At 36.9% G+C, this 17073-nt stretch overlaps 1 long non-coding RNA gene across 1 annotated transcript; it reads left to right on the top strand.

The window, feature by feature from the left end:
* Window positions 1–3089: 3089 nt before the first annotated feature.
* On the top strand, window positions 3090–13210 carry LOC122356977. Its single transcript, XR_006252403.1, has 4 exons — window positions 3090–3224; window positions 3312–3474; window positions 10501–10592; window positions 11969–13210. It is a non-coding gene; the product is annotated as an uncharacterized LOC122356977 (long non-coding RNA).
* Window positions 13211–17073: the final 3863 nt, after the last annotated feature.

The following is a 17073-nucleotide window of genomic DNA, read 5'->3' as shown; positions in this document are numbered from 1 at the left end:
GCAGTTCAGTTTGTTTTCACGTGCAGTTTGAAGGCCAGATGTGACCCCTTTGAAAGCCAAGCCCACTGGTGGCATGCTTTCGTGACCCCTCACATCTGTGTGTTTAGTACAGTGGGAAAGTATCGCGTGACATTCTGTGGCCTTCGTTTAATTGAGTTGAGCTGAACTGTGATATTTGTGAAGTACTGTGCTCTGGCAAGATAACAAGCGCTGTGGTCACTCAGAAGAAGGTCTGAGAAACGTAGAAAATTATTAAAAAGATCCACATGAGAATCGCGAATACATAGTTATTTTTTCTGGATTGCTGGCTGTTAGATTTCCCAGCATCTTAATATGTATTCTCTGTAGTTGCTTCTAGAATTAAGAAAGTTTGAAAAAAACTACTTGTAAATGATTACAATATTCTTGTACTGCGGTATTTACACGTGTTTCAAAGCTATATATAGAGCTCTTTAGGTCATAGGACTAAAATGTGAAAAATGAATAAGAAAGCACTCAAATCTGGTTCAAATCTGGACTCCTAGATAACAGTTTTTTTTTCCTTTCTTAAAGTCCAATCCCTGGTTCTGTGTTAAGTGCACTGGACAGCGAGTAGGCTATTTCTAATTTGTCCTGTTGTAAAAAAAAAACTTTTCTAACCATTCGCTTTCAGCAATTTTTACTGCATTCACTCACCAGAAACGTTGGCATGTCTTCTTAAGCCTCTTAAATAATGCATCAGGTTTATGAGGAAAACCCCCCAAAATTTTCTGTCTTAAAAGGAGATTTTGTTTGTAATTATCTTTCATCCCTAATGTGCATAAAAGTGAAACAAATCTGCAAACTCGGAAGTATTACGGAGGAATTAGAGTCGTAAGAAGAAGATTAACGCCCCACCCCTTTTATTTTCACATCAGTACCAAATTAACTAGTTTATGACGATGTATGTTTTGTACTGAAGTAATATTGTACACATTCCTATCTGTTTAACAATCAAACTGCTGCAATATCTCAGGACAGGTGAATAACTGATAATGGCTCTATACTTTTTTACAGCTACATAAGGTACACGATAGGCTTAAACATATTTACAGTAAAAAAAAATACAATAAAAATCTACACGTAGAAACTGACTTCATGTCCAGGTGACTGTATTACTGTATTATTAAATTCATACCATTGTGCCTTTCATACTGGCCATCTTTATGCGTATTAGTATAAGGGAACTTATATGCGGTATCTTTAAAAGTTTGCAACCTAAAAATGTCATACAGGGGGCAGAGGTGGTTTAAAAATAAAGTGTGAATGAATCCTGACTAGGCTATACAAGCTGATTAAACTGTCAGGCACTTTGTGTCTTTGATTAATATCAATGATGTCAGACTAAGAAGTTTTGCTGCGCAACAAAGAACAACAACGGAGCGTCTCAATGGAATAGTCTCAGAGCAAGGATGAATATCACATCTGAGGTGTTAAGGAGCTCACAGTGAGATGTGAAAGCCTCTCTCAGCCTTATTGAAATGTCTACTGACCTCCTCTCGTATTATAAAGCCATTGATGTACATCTTAGAATCTTTCTCTGAACCAGCAGTGCTTTCCTCAGGATGTGCAGAAATTCCCAATCTTACTCAGTTTGATTGGTTTGTCATATCCTGGCCTTATGTTCTTGACTGAAAAGCCTTTCAGTGTCTGGAATCGTAAGGGCTGTTCAGATTATAATTACCCAACACTTCAGCCGAGTCAAATGAAGAGGGTGAGGGAGGTTAATGGGGTCTCATCAGTAATACGATCTCTACATCTCAAACCCAGATTGCTACAAAAGCAGGCTGTAGTCATCACTTACATCAGGCTTAGGGTACATCCAGGCTTATGAGAAAACCAAATGCAGAGACTTTGACTTCAGTGTGATTACTCTAACTCACCGTTTCAGGAGGTTTGGCTCTGGGCTTTGGTTCATAGCAGTTGTCTCATAACATGCATTGGTCCTGAATGACTTATGGTCATCAAACACCAAAATTTTCGTCCAAATTTTTTGGCATGTTAAAAAATTGTGTCAATCACATTTACACAATGCCTTTCGAAACTTCGAAAGCATTTAAATAGGAAAGGATGATGAATACGAAAAAAAGACCAAACATTTTTACAATTTTGTATCATTTTGTTACCTTTACTATAAGATTTGTCTGAAAATAGTTGCATACTTGATTTGATTGATTTCATAGTTGCATACTGACTGGCAGTTGTCTAATTTTCCAAAGTTTTCTCGTGCAAATCAGCAATAATGATAATAGCAACAGTAATGCTTGATAATAAAAGATTAATATTTAAAATGGCATTATTATAATTGCAGTTGGCGGATCAAATTACATCGGATCTATGTTTAATGTAAATACAAAGAGAAGGATTAATATTTACTTTCGTCTGTCATAAAAACAACAAAAAAAGAAAATTTGGACGAAGTTCGATTTTCTGCATTTTTGTATCTGCGTGATGAAAAAGAATGATGAATAGAATAAAAAATAAAAAATAACATGCAATCATTTTGGACTCAGGCTTAAGAGTCACCTTGAAACACTGTAAAGATCCTGTTTTATGTATTTCCAAGTGAACCATAATATAACTGCAGTATATTATTTGGGTGGCATCTGTATTACAGGTGGCTGGATAGGTTACAATTATTTGAAAGGAAAATCGCTCACTCTGGACAATATTTATTTTAATGTCTTGTTGACTGGTGGTAAGTTTGTTCTTTAAAAAAGGACTCAGCACAGCTACGAAATTTAGCTAAAATCATTGTGGCAAAATATATTTTAGAATGTAACTGTGGATGTTGATGTTTTTATTTGTTTAGGTATTCAAAGGAGTTTTTTAAGTATTGGTTTGGCTTTTTTACTTGGCAGCTCTATGCTTGTTCAAATGAGGCTCCGTAGAGAAGAGAGCCTGGCTTTTTCTTGACCTCCATATGAGATATCAGCAGTGTCCAAAACCTCTAATCTCCCCTGACATCCCTTTCAGAGAGAGAGATACAGCTTAATAACCACCCAGGCTGAAATTATAAAGCCTCCTTTATGTTCCCCTGAATTTCTTTATCTCGAGAAAGAATCTGAGAGGGAGGACGCTGGAGTGAGATTCTGCTGCGCTCGTACTTTTGCATGACAATGTCAGCTCATTGATCCTAGCGTGTCCTGACATTCATGTCCAGCAAGAAGTGAGTCAAGATGAATGACTGAAGTGCCAGTTAAAAGGTCAGAGGTCGCTCTCACTCTCTCCAGACTTCATTTATGATGGGAGATTATGTGCTGGTCAGTAACATGTTCTCTCGTTTCTGACAGGGTCTCTTGTGTCAGCTGTCTGCCCCTCGGTCTTTCCCCTTCTGACAAACTCTTTAAGGAATTCGCTAGCAGGAATGCATCTGGAAATCATGACTCCGAGGAGGAATACTTCTATGGACAATCCACAGCGTTGACCTGATAACCATGAGCATGTCAGGGTCAAGTAAGGCCATTCATTTTCAATTAAAGGAACAGTAATGTCTTTCTGGCCCTGTAATTTTCTTCTATGAAAATAGAAGTGGAAGTTAGGCAGAATGCTGCTCTGTTTTATGCGATGAAGGACAATGGAGATTTCCAAATACCTCATACTGAACAAAAAACAACGACAACAACTAATATGCATTTTTAAGTATACTACAAATACATGTATGTGTATGTACTTAATAACAATTATTTATATGTAATCTTACTTTTGTTATACTAAACCAGTATACTTACAGTCTGCTAAATTGAAAAAACTAGGTTTGTATGTAAAGCACTTTAATAATGCAGAAGTAGTGCTGAGATCCAACTAAAGATATACTGAAGTATTTTGATGGTACAACAGTGGAATTATTGCATGTATACTTCAGGAACACTGTAAATATCTTGTATTAAATATACTGAAATCACACAGAAGTCACACAGTACTTATTAATAATGATATTAAAACACATTTAATTTTAAAACAGTTTCCTAAAAAACTAACCATTTGGGTGGACTAACACGTTAAGTGTTCATCACTGTCAATAATTATGGTTACCAAACTAGTTCCTGCTTTATCAGACATCATAGGAATAATTCAGATCACTCAGTCTTCTGCTGAAATGTCAATAGTGATATACAGTGGGCCAAATAAGTATTTGATACAATGCTGATTTTTCAAGTAAATATCATTGTAGGTACACCTCGATGACATTTCCCCAAAAAATCTGAAAATCACATTGCATTATTTTTAAATATTAAAATTAATTTCCATTTTATTTCCATTTTATTTCAAGTAGTTGATCACCTACACCAACCAGCAAGAATTCAGGCTCTTACAGACCTATTAGTTTGTCTTTAAGAAGCCCTCCTATCCTCCACTCAACCTGCACAAAGCTGGGATGGGCTACAGGACAATAGGCAAACGGCTTGGTGAGAAGTCAATAACTGTTGGCGCAAATATTAGAAAATGAAGATAATTCAAGATGACTGTCAATCTCCCTTGAACTGGGGCCCCATGCAAGAACTTGCCTTGTGTATTTAATGATCCCGAGAAAGGTGAGGGATCACCCTAGAGCTACACGGGAGGACCTGGTCAATGACCGGAAGAGAGCTAGGATCACAGTCTCAACGGTTACCATTACTACACACTACACCGTCATGGATTCAATTCCTGCAGCGCGCAATGTCCCCCTGCTCAAGCCATAGGCCATCTGGATGTTCCAGAGGAGGCATGAGAATACAATGAATACAGTCCCAAGAACACCATCCCAACCGTGAAGTATGGGGTGGAAACATCATGCTTTTGGCTGTGCTTTTATGCAAATGGGACAGGACGATTGCACCGTATTGAGGGAAGGATGGACAGGGCCATATATTAAGACTTTGGGCAACAACCTCCTTCCCTTTATAAGAGCATTGAAGATAAGTCGTGGCTGGGTCTTCCAGCATGACAATGATCCCAAACATACAGCCAGGGCAACTAAGGAGGGGCTCTGCAAGAAGCATTTTAAGGTCATGAAGTTTTCTGACCAGTCTCCAATCCTGAACCCAATAGAAAATCTATTGAAACTCTGTGTTGCCCAGCGACAGCCCAAAAACCTGAAAGATCTGGAGAAGAGTTGACCAAAATCCCTGCTGCAGTGTGTGCAAGCCTGGTCAAGAACTACAGGAAACATCTGACCTCTGTAATTGTAAACAAAGGTGTACAGACAAATATTAAGTTCTATTTTTATATTGTATCAAATACTTATTTTGTTCAGTAAAATGGAAATTAATTATAAATCATACAATGTGATTTTCTGGATTCGTTTTTTTTTTTCTGTTTTTCTGTTTCTTAGTTAAATTATCATTGTAGTGTACCAATGATGATAATTACAGATAACTTCATTCTTTGTAAGTGGGAAAACTTGAAAAATCTGCAGTGTGTAACATATGTATTTGCCCCACTAAATGCTATACTTCTTATTTTAATTTCATCCACATAAACTCTGAACATATTTTATATTCAACAACAATCTCACAGTCAGATCCGCCTCTATTCAGTAAACAATCGAAAACCATCTCCCCACCAGACATTGTTTTGTTTTCAGTAATCCGTTCCACTGAATGCATGTACATCGCAACTTTAAAATTCTTGTTTTTGTAAGTATTTTTCAAGCTAAATGCTAGAAAAAAGTCTCCACGCTCTCGAAAATCAAAGTCACAAAAGCAAGACAACCCCAATGAAAAAGACAAGGCAAACGTTTTGGTCACATGTTGACCATTTTCAATACCAAGCTTGTACTGCATATACTGCTTTCATCTACCTCGTAACTTTTGGATTTCTGAGAGTGTGCAGACCACACTCCAGTATTTTCCAGTATTTTACTTTTTGGCAAATGTTTTTGTTTATGCACCTTGGTTGGATTGTTTTGAAGATGTGGTGAGTCTCTGGCTGTTTTACAAGTATTTTAGAGCTAACGGTTTTGATAATGTTTAATCTGCACTGGTTTCATTGAACGCCCAAACTCAGAAGCTAAGCGAGATTTGGCTTGGTTAGTACTTGGATTGGAAACTGGGGACTCATTTATAAAGTGTGTGTACACAGAGATTTGATCTTAGAGTGTGTGTACTCTTAAGACCATCTTTGACATGGAAAAGTGCTTAGCATCCAATCAGGGTCTGAGCAGACGTACGCATATTTTATTGACGGAGTACACTGCAAAAAATGCTCTTCAAGACTCGTTTTCAGTCAAAAAAACTACAAATTCTTAAATGAAAAAATGATTTTCTAGACAAGAAACAAGCAAAATAACCTGAAAATGGGATAAGCAAAATAATCTTGTTTTCTGTTTTAAATGAGATTATTTAGCTTGTTCCAAGCAAAATGTCCCTTAATTTTGACTTGTTTTTTCTGAAATCAAGACAGCAATTTTTTTTGTCTAGAAAATTCTTCTTGATTTAATAATTCTTAGATATTTTGGCTGGAAACAAGACAAAAAAATCTAGTCTTGAAAAGCACGTTTAGCAGTGTATTGCAGGTTTTTGAAAATTGAATCTGTTTTTGCAGCTCGCTGCTCTAAATTATGAGGGTTGGTGATAATTTATATGTTAATGACATTAATTAGGAGTCGTTTACAAGGCAGAGAGCTGAAACCATTTATTTGCGCATGAGTTTAAGATAATTTGCGAATCATATATTTTAAATTTGCAAGAGAGGCGTACACGCGATTTATGTTCATACGTTTATTCTATGAATCGCACGTACGCATATCTGAAAAATGAATGTAAGATCTAATTTTGGATCGTTTCTACATTTTATAAATGAGGCCCCTGAGGAACACCAAGAAGCTTACTGGGCATCAGTCCAGGGGGTTTTCCTGTCATCAGACCAACAATGACCATTTATAGAATAGATGTATAGTTTTAGCGAGATAATTTCACAAGATTTGATACAAAAATTTTTACATTTAGATTCAATTAATCAGCACATACCAAGCATTCCATATTTGCACAAGTTTGTGACATTTAATGCTCAAATCCACATGGAATCTGGGTATACAAACTTGGTACAAACCTCTGGAGATTCTTGAGATGCTTCATGCTTGCTTGTTCGTTTATTAAATATTTGGGCTGCTTCAAATATAGCTTAAGCTATCAGGAAGAGCTTCACTTAGCATGTGTACATCAAGGATTTCACTGAAATCCGGCAGAGAAAGAAAAGAAAAACATCAGTTGATTCAGGTTTTACCCTGGTGTTTGTCTGGCTTGTGTGGATGCAACCTGGCGGGGTGACCCCTCGTCCTTTGAAATCCAGAGTAGAGTATCATCATTACGTAAGCGGCACCACAGACCTGTCATTTATCTGCCCTGTAGGGGGCTAATTACATATCTGCGCTCTTCTGAGTAAGCAAAGTCAAAAGACGCACACATATACGCTATGCACGTCTAAAAACAACATTTTGCATCGGCAGCAAAATAAAAGGAGAACGCAAAATACTTAAAACGGGTCAGTGGATGGAGGTTTACTTTAAAAACCACTATTGCTGTTTATGCTATCTCAATAAAATAATGCTACCTAGTGCTCTAATCAAAACACCCACCAGCTCCACGAGTACAGAATAATGCAGGCAGGTCTTCTGAGACACTTATTCAAACCAATCTCCAAAGTGATCCAACAAAACAAAGCCATTAGTGCTAATTAAAACCATTCAAAAGTACGGCTCTACCCTTTCCAATTAACAGAGAAAAGAGGCAAAGTCACTCTTTTGAGACTGAGCTAATTCTACTTGAGTGCTTAAACTTTAGCTCTGGTAAGCCACCGCTCGGAAAAGTGGCCGTCATGATACAGTTATTCACTGTAGGAGAGGCGACGATGGGAAGGCCCTTCATTAAGAGGCACGGGGCTAAAGAGGCCCTTCATTAACAGCGCTAGCGGCTAACGATCAGAGAGGAGGGGGCAGGGCTCATCAACTAAATGAGAGAGCTGTGAGTGACCCACGGTTAAAAGATGTGGCCCTGATCTGCCCTTGAACCCTGAACTCAAACTACAGAAAACCTCTGATTTCCACACACGTCAACTAGTGAAACTAATCTCTAGCCTAACGTCTCAAAAGTAAAGGATCTTTCAAAATGAAGGAACACAAAGGGAAAATCAGCTCAGTGCAACGTTCTCCAAATCTATCATTCATCTTTCTAGATTTCTGTCTCTTAGATGCTACAGCAGGTTAGCATTGGAGATTAAAAACGTAAAGCACCCAATAAACATTTAATTCAAATGTGAGAGAAGCTTTTCCATGATAACTTTCCTACGCATCACAGGAAAGCAATTAGACTTGCAGCGGTTGCTCCTACAGAGTCAATCAGAGCCTGTCTGCCTGAACCAAGAATCTACATTAGAGTAGCTGCAATGTTGTTCGTCGATAGTGATTCCTAGACATTTAATGGACTATATACTTAAAATCATGAGTACGAAGCAAAATGGCTTTATATGTATGCTTAGACACAAAATGATGTGAATGCATTTCACTTTTGCTATAATCTTTGCTGATTCGGTCACTTCAGGACAGAAAGCACTGATTAACAAATAGGTTCTGTTAAGCAATGTTTCTAGTTTAGCAGTTAATCAAAATGAAATTATTTTTGGAGGCAATCAACCATACACCACAGATGCTGGGAGCCCACCTACTTTGAACTCGAAACATTGCTGAAGAATAAAGCAAACCTCTTACAGTAAGTATACTAATGTACGCTTTTGTAATGCAAAATAAAATATAATATAATATAACTGAATAATTCTGGTTACACGGTTTTCCTCATGAACCTGATTTTCCAGCATTGCAGGATAGAAAAATCAGATAGCTAATAATAGCTAGTCGATCAGGTTTAGCTGTAGGTAAATTTGAGTGTTTGGCTATAAATTCTCTCATAATTTTGTCTCAGTCTTCTTAATTGTAACAAAAAACGCATCCATGTTTGCTGGTAACATTCACGCTAACCATTACTTTACATATAAAGCCAATTTCACCAACAAAAATTGTAAAGGCTATTCAGAAAGGTAATAAAATAAATAAAATAAAATAACATTAACAATATTGTAAGAAATCATTAATAATTACAAAGTAAGCCCCATGTTAATGTTTTTTTTATCCTTTCAATAGATCTCCATTACTGTAGTTTATATGTTTTTACAAACCAAGAGTGAAAATGTAAATTATTTTCTGCGGTAATCAACCGCATGCCACAGATACCGTCTAAAGTCTTTAACATTCCACTCTGTCTGTTTTTAATCCTCAAATGGAGTGTTTCTGAGCTGTGAAAAAGTGTATATAATCCTACTTAATTTCCATGCATCATCAGATATTAACGACATTAGATGCAGAACTTTAATCATCTCAGTAATAAAAATCTGATGAGTTAGTTTGGTTAATTTAGAGCCAAACTGCTCATTTGAGGAGGGCATCAAAATGATGATGTCGATGATACTTTTTTTATGAGCTACTTTCTATTCTGGGGTCACAGCTACACTATGTTGGTGAGCATATGGATAAGAACTACCTAGGCACATTGAAAAAAACATGCTTGTGGCAACGTTTCTGGCACATCAAAGTCAACTGTCCAATGAGTGGCACTAAAATGCGTGTTCAATACGTGACCGTAGCCACATTTTTATTATCCTGGTACAGGCAAGTTATAAGGCATTGTTATTGCGTTGCTTCAGAGTTCAATTTTGGGTAAATGTTGCTTAAAGCTATTGCTTTATAGTGTTATTAAATACCATACTCATACACCAAACCCAACCCTGAACATAACTGGTCTTAACGAATGTAAAAGTGATATAAAAATACATTCACTCACGCAACTGTGTAATTTTATCTTTCTTCTATGCGGATTTGAGCTGTTTTATTGAACCATAGTTTTAAGGGATATGTACCAGTGCGTCACAAGAGAGTATTAGCAGTCATTAGAGTATTTGTAGACTGTCTGGTTAATAACGCTTGAAACACTTTATTTTGATGAGTCTACAACATACTGACTATCAGAAACTTTGTCAACTAACCCTAAACCTGCCCTAATAGTCTACCCTGAGAGTCAGTAGTTAGTAGTTGTAGTTAGTAGTTTCAAATAAATGAGAATTTGTATGACATGTAGTTACAAAGTTACTTATAGTTAGTAGAATGCCTAAAGTGGACTATCAAAATAAAGTGTAAAATAGTAAAAGTTTTAAAAGAGAGTTTTACTGCCTCTAGTGTTCAAAACTGCAGCTATTTTTACTCATGTACGTATGTTTTTTTTTTATTTTTGCAGAAATGTAGGTAGAGGCATGTATCTCCAATTAGCCTGGAAAGGAAATTGAGGAAATTTAGTCTTGCTAAATCAGGTCTCCAAAAAATATGACATTTGCCACCGTAATCAAGAAGTAAATTTCTTGTTGTGCAGCATTTCATAGATCATAGCCTGGTGGCGTTCTGCCCTCTCGCGCCTTCACCCTTTTAGATTAACAGCCATCTGTTTCTCATTACAGTTTGTGACAAGGGCGCTGGGACCTTGTGGGAGTCACAACTGAAATCCACGCGTAGACCCCTTGTTGAAGATGAAGAGCGATATTCACAGCTGGTAAAAATAGACCACACGTAAACATAAGACCACATACCTGTAATTATAGCAGCTCTCATATAAACTTGAACATTCTTGGCTTGTTCAACTTTCCACAATTACATAACACATATGATATAAGTATATAAGATTCCAGCAGATTCTTCAGTGACCTTGAGCTACAGCTAAATACCGCAGAATTATCCAGGTGCAGCAAAAAGAGTTGTCACTTGAAGTATTAGCTACCGGATGGTGTTATAAATATGATGTGCTAATGAAGACATATGTGGTGACTTTATATATTCTCCTTTTTCCTGAACCTCCTCAATTCGTGAACAAAAACACCATCATTATTATGCAATCCACACTTGTTGCAATAATTGTTTCTTTTGTTTCTGTGCAACACAATGTGATCTTCCTTTGCACCAAACTGTTTGATTTTGTGGCTGTTTGGGCATAAGCAACACCTGCAAAGTTACAAAGCTTAAAGTTCAATGCAAAGGAGAAACTGTCTTTTACATTTAAATTGTCTTTTACAATGGCTGGTAGGGACTACAACAAGCTACTTCTTCGGATTAGTGACATTACAAATCCTGAAATTTACATAAACCCTGCCCCTGGAGCATGCAACAAAGAGGATGTGGCCATTTTATGTTGTAGCAAGGATGTAAGCAAAGGCCAATGCTGTGTGGCTCTGCTAAGCATTTTGCAAAATGCTAATGCATACTTATCCGTCAAACTCTCTTTAATAATATGCTCTGTGTCTGTCTCGGGCTCATGTTAATAAGGCAATATTAAGGTCATTGTTTACAATACTCCAGGAGCACACGCAGTTACCAGTTATGGTAGTTATGGTAGTTTTTCATGCATTAGTATACTCAAGTACGAATAACTAAATATTTTTTAAGCCTTCAATAAAAGCTGGTAGACCACCTCTTTGAAGCTAGGTTTCAACGAACATTCGTAACACCATCGTAAATGCATCGCAAATACAATAACCATGCGAACATGTAGGACATTTAGATCTGACATTCCTTGTAAATACATACAAATCTATATAGCGGGTCTCCAATCAGCAGAATGTTTAAAGACTGTTCATATGCATAAACGTGTAAGGGAACCCCAGAGTATGACTTACAAGGGAACCCACAATAAATGAAACTGCGAGAGGGATCAAAAATGGTGAAGTAGTCCTCAGATGCCATGTTCATTCAGCTCCATCTAGGAAAAAGGATCTTGCAGGGAAAGCTGCTAACAGAATCAACCACTTGTATAGCCTCCAGGAGTAAAGTGTACACCAATTATATTGTGCATGTTAACATGATTAAAAATGAACTATAATAATCTGAATAATAATTACTTGCAATCATGAACTAATTACTCCACTAATTTTGCAGATGCCTGAGCTCTTTTGTCATCTATGCAGGTCAAGCCTACAAGAGAAGACCAACAGAATAGTCAGCTATAGAATAGTTAGCTTTGCTAAGAAAAGCCAAGAATCACCAAAAACCCAAGTCATCCACATCAACGCAAGATCTGTACTGAAAGAACTACACCTCTCATGGGTGCAAAGCACAAGATGCTGCCAATGCTTGTACAAGATGGAAGCAGATTGTCACAGCCTCGTGTTCTACTGGGAAATAAGAAACATAAAAAAGAAGATTATTCCACCACTTTTGTGAAGACGTCATTAACAACAGACAGACAAAACAGCAAAGACATTCTGACACAGAATGCATATTTCAAAGAAATAAGTATGAGAGAGAAACTTAGCATGTTCCCTAAATTATGGTATTTTAATGTTTTAAGGCACTTTAAAACACTCACACATTGGAATATTTCCATCAAGTTTGCTGGAGTAAACACACACTCAAGACATGTTTTGGGGAGGGCTGGATAATGATCATGTTTCTATTGCCTGGTAACTATGTCTTTTGGTTGAATGGCTCTGCTTTTGTTGTCGAGGAGGATGGTTTTGTTAATTATCCAGTTCAGCCCGAACCAGCATCCTAGTCCTCTACAAACCAGACTGTCATAACCAATCCAGTGTCCGATGCTCCAGAGCGTGCTTCAGAATACTCTCCAGGGTCTACTCCAGAATACTCTTAAGAGTTAGCTCACTTCACAGAGCACAACCAGGAGCAGGCTACCCTGTCACTATTGAGGAATCCCACAAAGACTGTGTTCCCTATAGCTCAAGAGTCTCCTGTATCGAACAGGGGCACCTGTTTATCTTAGTATATAAGATCTTACACAATCTGGAACCCTCTTATTTAACTGATCTTTTACATGTACACATACCTCAAATTAATCTAAGATCATCTAAACGTCATTTTAGACTTCCCTAGGACATGTTGGGACAGTTCAAACTGAATGGTGACTGGACATTTTCACTGGTGTTTTTGATCTGCTTTCTTGACTTTTACTCTGTTTCCGTCTTCTGATCAGTTTTCTAGTTTGATAATTAGTTCATGCTCTCTTCTGATCCCTGCTCACGTCGTTTCTATGGTTACTAATTGATTGAATAAACTGTTAGGGTGTTGCTTGTTTAGTTCTGTTTGTTTGCTTGCTCTGCTTAAGCCCTCAGTTTCCCCAAAGCATTTGTCTGGTACTGAGGGTGTTCAAGTATTTATTCTATTTTTGGGTTTTAATAAAGTACCTGTAATTTTGGTATGATTTTTATGGTTCATTCTTGCATCAATTACAGTAATTATCCCAAATTACTCAAAATGCTACTTAAAAATTTTCTTGTGACTTTTAGACCATGTCTGTCAACGGTGAGGTCTCCTGCTCTATATTCTATGCTTACATTCGCTCTAAATAACCTTTAGCAGATATACACATTTAAAATTTATAGATTTCTCGCACGCAGGGGCATGCACAAATTTGTCTAATAAAATCCAAAAATGCATCTTCACCCAAAAACCATCTGCAATACAATAGCAAGCAGCAAACCTGAGTTTGCCAGGCTTGGTATAAGGCTACTAGATATTAAAAAGAAAGAAATAAGTGCTTGTCAGACCATTCCGTGGCATTTTAAAGCAGAATATTATCTGAGACAAAAAATCTGATTTGCTTTAGTGGTAAGAACTATATACCTCTGCTCCTTCCAGGCGTTTCTGAGGTGTCAACCTGCTTTTCTGTGAAGTCTGTAGGACTGATGTTCAATCAACAGACCAGGACCTTGACTAAACAGAAAAAGATTCCTCATGTGTGGAACGGCGCAGGGAGATTGCACAAGCCTTTTGTAGGTGTTTGCTTGAGGACAGTTAACGGGGAAATATGATCTCATAGAGATCAGGCATAGCCTCGGTCCTGTGGGATGGCACTGGAGGGTGATGATGACAGGTGACACAGTGCGCTACAGCGGGGTGACAGTGGATGACAGCTCCTATTCTTAGCAGGCAGCCGCTGACTGCACTCAAGTGTTACTTACTATATTATTCTGTCACTTTGTGCGGAGATTGATGTTTGATTTGTTACCTGTTGTTTAGGCATCATGTGTGCGCTCGCACATACTCCCGCATGTTTATTTGCGTGCGCGTGTGTGTGCATTTGCTTTTGTGAATGTGTGGATAATGAGTTTTCATAAATAGATGGTCTTTTGGGAGAAGCCACCTGTTTGAAGTGAAATTTGAAAGAAAAGCTGCCTTGAACTCTATGATCAGTATTGTCTAGCGCAGTCAGGGTTTTCCCAGGAGTACGGTACTGTGGGAGGTTTTCATCTGAACATTTCTTCTCATTTTGCAAATCTCTGAGGTGTACTAGTCTAGGAGCAGTCGAGATGTGAATTACACTGTATCTTGAGGGCTTTTCAAGAGATGGTTTTAAAAAATGACTGTGACCTGAAACATATTCTACATAAATGCATTAATGCTAATGTCGCTATGCAAGCTCAATTTCATGCGCTGTTGTGCCTCAGAAACAATTAAAACAGGACTTTATTACAAATGATGATGTAAAGCTGAATACACATCTGGTTTATTATCATGCATGACTACGTCATCACCATTTTCCTAGATCAATTAATTTGCTGCAAAAATTCATGTTATTTAATAGAAAAGCATTTTGGTTTTTAAGAAAAACAAGTTGAATGTATGTATGCATGTATGCATTTACACCAATCGGTTTTATGGTGAAGATCCGCTTTGAGTTGAACAAGCCCATTGATTCAATGTACCATTCATAAAGAACCATTTACTTCACTCCTGAACGAATCAGCTATTTAAATGATTCAAATGAATAAATAAATTACTTGATGACTTAATCGTTATGACATGTACCACCACCTACTGCCAGTTTTAGCTTATTATTTAGAGTATCCTTTCATTAAAGAAATTATTTCACATTTCCATAGAAATAATAATAAAATTAATTCTCAAATGTATAGTTCACCCACCCAAAAATGATCCCTCGTGGTCCAAACGAGTAAAAGTAATAAATTTGACCAAGAAAAATATTTATTGCTGAAGCTACTTTTTGTAATCTTCGTTTGATGCTTTTGACAGCAATGACTTTAAATTGTGTTCTGGGAGTAATCTATTTGCCAAATTTGATGTGCAATTAATTTGCAATTAATTAGATTAAAGAATCACCACATCATGTAATTAATTAGTTTTAAAAAATGTAATCGCTTACCAGCAACAACAACAAAAAACACTTTAAAAATCATAAAGGTCTTTTAAAAAAAAGACTATAAGTCATCTAAAAATACTGCATTTTTTACATGCAAGTGTATTATTATTATTATTATTGTTAAATAATAATATAGAATATGAACTAAGGTTACATTTTTAGTCAATAAATAGAAACTTTTTGTAGTTGTTGTAGACTCTCATAAGCCAAGACTTTTCTCTTTGTACATGTACTTTCATTAGGCATATTTCTGGTCTTATTCTGTAATGTATGATCCACTGACACCTGTTCTTTTGTCTAAAATGAGCAGTCCAAACATGTTCTCTCTGTAATTTGGGGCTACTGTGAGACATGTCTCCAAACTGAGTTTTAATCAGCTCACAAAGCTGTTGTTCTGTAAATGGTTGTCAGGCACCTCCATTAGCCATTAAGAGGAGCCTGACTGCCGTCAACACTGCAAATTGGCTTGCTCCACTCCCACAACGAGGGGAAAACATCAAAACTGGTTCTGATTCATCCACGGGTCATGGTTTTATCACCCTTTTGTAAATGAACATCTATACACTCACCTCCAGGTATTTAAATATCATCTCCATAGCGTGTCGCTGGGCTAGCATGTGGAATTGCAGTGCTAATTAGCTTCGACGGGCAGAGCCGCTAGTCTGTTCGGAGCCAAACAATGCTCTGTTATTGGAAGCCATCCCTCGGAGTCTGTGTATATCTGCATCATAATAGCTCGCAGGTTTATGACAGTATAATTCCTACGGTGATTCAGAGCACATGAATAAAGCTGATTTGACTCATAGCAACGCTTATTTCGAATGTTTTTTGTTTGCTTTGTACTCCTAAAAGAGCATCGTCGTCTAAGTCTTAATGAATCTGATTTTTACTTGACATGGCTAAGCTTGAACTCAACATTACTCATACGTAGTAATTTTGACATGTTTTGTTACGATTTGAATGCACGTCGTTCACTTTTAGGTCTACTGTTCAGAAGGCAACTGTGTCAGATGATCTAAATGTCGATGGACTATATAACGTTTTGAACAGGCCAAGGCTTCCTTGGTCAATAAGGTTCACCAGAAAAACCCCAGTGCAGTTTTTTATGAAACAATATAATTTCTTGAATCCCAAGAATGGATTAGTGTGGCTTTTTTTTTCAGTTAAGAAACGCAATAAGCTTTGAGCTTTGTTACTTTTGATATGAAACAAAGTCACGGATTTCGAAATTCTGTTTATTTTTACTATAATATTCAACAATAAATGCAGATTTGTCACAGTTTAATGTGAAGATTTCTGTAGAGCCTCTGTTTTGTGCTATCCTCTCAGCAAAAAATGCTACCTAGATTGTTCTAACAGCGTCTTATATGTGGTTTGAGGCTTTTTTTATGTCCATACCAACCCCTAGCCTAAACCCACCATCCATATCCACTCTCGGCCTTAAAACAATGCTAATATATTTTTGATAGCACAACTAGAAAAATTTACTCTAAAGAGGTGCATTTTGCTAAATATAGCCTTTTTCGATAACATATTTTTTACTTTAATGTTCTTCAGTCAATTTTTATATAAATCTATTGTAAAAAGTAGTTTTAAAGCGAATTGGAGTAGAAATATTATTAACTTTATTATTATACAAACTTAGTAGAGTGTATTTTAAGTGTAATTTTAGTTTACAAATCTATTTGTATGCAAATAGTAATGTAGTAGCAAAGGGCTCTCATGTTTTACAGCATTATTAACTTATTAACTTTACATCCAAGATAATCAATACTGAAAAGATTTGAAACCAATTGAATTTGGGTCAAAACCCAGCCCTACTGACCATCCTGAAATAGAATGGGAGTTTAAGCTGGTCTTTTCGATG

This window comes from Puntigrus tetrazona, chromosome 13 (assembly GCF_018831695.1).
Source record: "Puntigrus tetrazona isolate hp1 chromosome 13, ASM1883169v1, whole genome shotgun sequence".
Taxonomy (NCBI): Eukaryota; Metazoa; Chordata; class Actinopteri; order Cypriniformes; family Cyprinidae; genus Puntigrus; species Puntigrus tetrazona.
This window is presented reverse-complemented; position numbering and strand designations above follow the sequence as displayed.